The 4,974-nt window shown below is 44.0% G+C and overlaps 1 long non-coding RNA gene across 2 annotated transcripts in view; it reads right to left on the bottom strand.

The window, feature by feature from the left end:
- Positions 1–4,177, bottom strand: part of LOC145340838 (uncharacterized) — an 8,841-nt gene extending 4,664 nt beyond the window's left edge. Inside the window, exon 1 of one of the 2 annotated variants that reach the window (XR_013886304.1) lies at positions 3,808–4,177. This is a non-coding gene — a long non-coding RNA (uncharacterized LOC145340838). The remainder of the gene's footprint in view (positions 1–3,807) is intronic. The other variant, XR_013886305.1, reaches the window with a different exon arrangement.
- Between the last annotated feature and the right edge of the window lie 797 nt (positions 4,178–4,974).

The raw sequence follows: 4,974 nt of genomic DNA, 5'->3' as shown, positions 1-4,974 counted from the left end.
CCTGTGTTGGTTACAAAGGCAGAGCTGTAGAAATAATTAAACATGTAGATTGCACATTAGAATGCTTTCAGTATTTCTTCGTGCATCTGTGCTCCAAGTGATGTTTTGTTTTATTGTACCAGAATTGTAAGAAGGTGCAAGGGTCTTGATTTAGTGAGGATATTTAATGGTGATAAAAATAAATCTTATTTTGGATTTTCTGAATCAGACTTTAGTTAATTGAACTGCTGTACTCTGACTCACAATTAGTCTCAGAGGTATCTTTACCTACAAGGATTGGTGCTGAAACCTGGGATCTGTTTACGGGTCCGGTTGAATGGCCACAACCGGAGCTCCGGAATAGATTACCGAATTTAAGGGAGTGAATCAAAGTACAGTAGGGGCTCATCTGTGACGAAAGAGTGTGAGAGTGTGTGAGAGGTCTGAGCTGAGCACGTGCAGATAAGGAGGTGTCTGTCTTTACACCCAGCCCTAGACCAGTTGTTAAGAGGGGTAGCCCCCTACGCGAAGCTCAGAAGTTTGAAGTGAGTGTAGGGGTGCCCCAGGGATCGGTGCTGGGGCCTCAGCTTTTTACCATTTATATAGATGATCTGGAGGAGGGAACCGAGTGCAGGGTGTCGAAATTTGCTGATGACACCAAGATTGGTGGAACGGCAAATTGTGCGGAGGGTGTGGAGAGTCTGCAGAAGGATCTAGATAGGCTGGGCGAATGGGCCAGGAAATGGCAAATGGAATTTAATGTTGGCAAGTGTGAGGTGGTCCACTTTGGTAGGAAGAATGGTAGGAAGGATTATTACTTACGTGGCGAAAAACTGCAGCAGGCGACGGTGCAGAGGGACCTCGGGGTCCTTGTGCATGAGTCGCAAAAACCCAGCTTGCAGGTGCAGCAGGTGGTCAGGAAGGCGAATGGGATGCTGGCCTTCATAGCGAGGGGGATTGAATATAAAAGTAGGGAGGTCTTGCTGCAGCTGTATAGGGCATTGGTGAGGCCGCAGCTGGAGTACTGTGTGCAGTTTTGGGCGCCGTACTTACGCAAGGATATTTTGGCCTTGGAGGGAGTGCAGAGGAGGTTTACTAGGCTGATACCGGAGTTGAGGGGGTTGAGCTATGAGGAGAGGCTGAATAAACTAGGCTTGTACTCGTTAGAGTTTAGAAGAATGAGGGGAGATCTCATTGAGACGTATAAGATGATGAATGGGATGGATAGGATAGAGGTGGAGAGACTCTTCCCGCTCAAAAAAGACAGTAGGACTAGGGGGCACAGCCTCAAGATAAAGGGGAGGCGGTTTAGAACGGAGTTGAGGAGGAACTTCTTCACTCAAAGGGTGGTGAATCTCTGGAATTCTCTGCCCGTTGAAGTGGTGGAGGCTGCCTCGCTAAATATTTTTAAGAAGCGGGTTGATGGGTTCTTGATAAGAGAGGGGATTAAGGGTTATGGGGAGAGGGCGGGAATGTGGAACTGAGCCACGACAGATCAGCCATGATCTTATTGAATGGCGGGGCAGGTTCGAGGGGCTGGATGGCCTACTCCTGCTCCTATTTCTTATGTTCTTATGTTCTTAAAGGCTAGAAAAGGATGCCTGGGATGTGATGTTCAGATGAGAGTAAGAAAGAATCTGTCTGAGAGATCGCCGGAGTAGAAGGGAAAGCCGGCTTAATAGTGTGAGCTTAAGGGTGTAAGCCCACGAGTGTAAGCGGTGGTACGGAGGGGACTGATCACCCCTGATAGGTATCACCGGACTGTGATAAGAGCGACCTAGGGGTGGGATCCATTTCACCCACTAGATCAACAATGGAAATGATTGGGAAAAAAAAAGGACAGAACTAAGATAATTGGAATTCTCTTAGTTTGAATTAATTAAACAGGTTTAAACTGGATTAATTGAACACATCTCAGTCTTGGGTTAAAAAAAATTGGGCTGACGACAAGGAGAGAATTAAAACGTCAGAATCACAGATTAGAGAGTTAGAAAAGAGAAACCAAACAAAGAAAATAGCAGTATTGTTAATACATCAGTTAGCTGGACTAATTGAACAAGTAGTCACTTCCACTGAGAAGTGGAGTGGGGATAAAAAAAAAAATTCAGAAAATAGAAGGGTGGAGTGAGAAGCCACTTGATGAATTGTTAAGAGAAGCACAGAAGGTATTTGTGAAGCGAGATAATGAGACAGAGAAACAGAAGGCAAAGATAATGGTAGCGACCGTAGATGAGATTGTGAGAAAGAGGGTAAGTCCCCTAACTGAGGAAAGGACACGAGGGTATCAGTATGTTGAACGGAAGGTGCGCGGAAGTAGAAAAGGTGGGGCACTAAAAGGTGGGATAACACACAGAACCCAACAAAAGGGGTGTTATCACTGTGGAATGGTTGGACATTTTAGAAGACAGTGCCCTGAATTACAAAGAGAAGAGAGGGTAGTCCCTCTCATGAGTATGGATGAAGATTAGGGGGGTCAGGGGTTCCTACCCCCGGGAATCCACCGGGAACCCTTGATAAATCTGCAGGTGGGTCCCCAACAAGAAGATGCGGTGTTTCTGGTGGATACGGGGGCCACTAGATCCTCTCTGAATTTTATACCGAGAGGAATAAAGTTAATCGATAAAAATTAATGGTATCAGGAGTGAAAGGGGAAGGTTTTACAGTCCCCATGTTTGAACCGATTATGCTTAAATACCAGACTGAGCGGATAGAGGGTCAACTCTTATACATACCAGAAGTTGGCAGTAATTTATTAGGCAGAGACTTAATAATTAAATTGGGTTTGGCAATTGGAGTAGAAAAGAACCAATTAACAGTAACCATGGCAGTATTAACAGACGGACAGGAACAGCAAATAGACCCGATAGTCTGGGCAGGGGAAGGAAACCGAGGGGGATTAGACGCTCCTCCTCTGCAAATAAATTTAAAAAAAGGAGAGACGGTGTGTGTTAAGCAATACCCTAAACCTTTGCAAGGAAAAAAGGATTGCAGCCAGTAATTGAAGGATTGGTTAGAGATGGACTGTTAGAACCCTGCATGTCCCCTTATAATACCCCTATATTGCCTGTAAAGAAGCCTGAGGGAACGTACCGCCTGGTACAGGACCTAAGAGCCCTGAATCAGATAGTGCAGACGCGACACTCCGTTGTCCCTAATCCTTATACTTTATTAAGCAAGATTCCTCCTGATCACGGATGGTTCAGTGTAGTGGACCTAAAAGATGCATTTTGGACATGCCCACTGGTGGAAGAAAGTTGAGACTTATTTGCTTTTGAGTGGGAAAATCCTATCACAGGACGGAAACAGCAGTTCAGGTGGACAGTGCTCCCACAGGGGTTCACAGAGTCCCCAAATCTTTTCGGTCAAGTCTTAAAGCAGGTGTTAGAAAGATTTAAAAAGCCTGATGAAATCACGTTACTACAATATGTAGATGACCTACTAGTAACAGGAGGAGGAAAGGAAAAGGTAATAGAAGCCACAAATAGCTTATTGAATTATCTGGGACAACAGGGATTCAGGGTGTCAAAGAAAAAGCTGCAGTACGTAGAGAAGGAAGTTAAATACCTTGGACACCTAATCAGTGAGGGAAGGAGAAGAACAGATCCAGAAAGAATACAAGGAATCCTAGATCTAAATATACTACGGACTAAAAAGGAACTTAAGAGGTTCTTGGGATTAGTAGGATACTGTAGATTGTGGATCGAAGGGTACGCACAGAAAACTAAACAACTATATTTGAAACTGTTAGAAAAAGAACCTAATGTTTTAGAGTGGACAGAGGATCTAAGCTGATAATAGAAACGAAACTCCCTCGGACTAAGTGCTTACCAATAGCACTTTTGCGTATTTGTACAGCTCCTCGAAAGGATTTGGGTTTATCCTCCTATGAAATGCTATTTGGACTACCTTATATGGGGGCAGTCGGGGAGTTACCGGTTCCTGAAATGAATGATCAATTTGTAAAGAAATATATACTGGGCCTGTCCTCCTCGATATCTTCCCTTAGGAAACAAGGATTATTGTCGCAGACTCCAGCCCTCGACTTCACGGTACATACAATTCAACCAGGAGATTGGGTCCTGGTAAAGTCATGGAAAGAAACTAAGCTGCAACCGGAATGGGAGGAACCATATCAAGCACTCCTAACAACTGAGACAGCAATCAGGACTGCTGAAAAGGGGTGGACACATCATACTAGAATCAAAGGGACTGGTAAAACCTCCAGATAATTCCTACACGTGGAAGGTTGAACCAACTGAAGAACCTTTAAAGCTGAAATTTAAAAGACTCTAAATAATCAATGTTTAGTAGCGGCGTGAGTGCGGGAAAGGAACTGTTTTGAATAAGTTCTCTCCTAAAAGGTAACGAGAAAGGGATAGAATGGAAGGGGTAACCTGGATAATGCTTTCCTTCCTCTTGTCTCAGAAAGTACTTACAAGTATGGGATATAATTCAGATAAATTAGAAAAGGAAAGGAAAAATACTATAAGCTCAATTACGATTCTGGATCTCCCTACAACACAGGTGGTAGAAACTGACCTATGTTTTTTGGTAGTGTGTGGAGATCTGATGAGCCAGCGAAAATATTCGGTGGAATCCTTACAGTTTTATGCTGATGGAGAGTATCCTTGGGGTAGACTTCCTTCCATAATATCCCTTCATCAGAAATTTATGCAGTCCAGATCAGAATGCTTAGATAAGAAATGCAATCCTAAAAGGGACCAAATGGACCGAAAAAAAAGAGAAACGGTCCAGTTCTAGGTCCTAAGAACCTCTCCCGGTACTCCATAGCTGGTGGACCCTTCCTTACGGTTAACTGGACCAGAGACTGCCAATTGCACCAGGCAGTATTTGGAATTAGGGTAAAGGAGGGAGGAAAAGATAGCAAATTGAAATGTTGTTTCCGAATCTGTGTGGATAAAAATTTGAAAACGCCCGACCAGAATGATAAGGTTCCCCAAAACGACCCAAGGGCAGTAAGAGTGGTAGAAATAA

The sequence above is a fragment of the Carcharhinus amblyrhynchos genome, unplaced genomic scaffold, assembly GCF_965287045.1.
Source record: "Carcharhinus amblyrhynchos unplaced genomic scaffold, sCarAmb.v2.hapA chromosome_1495, whole genome shotgun sequence".
NCBI classification, from domain to species: domain Eukaryota; kingdom Metazoa; phylum Chordata; class Chondrichthyes; order Carcharhiniformes; family Carcharhinidae; genus Carcharhinus; species Carcharhinus amblyrhynchos.
This window is presented reverse-complemented; position numbering and strand designations above follow the sequence as displayed.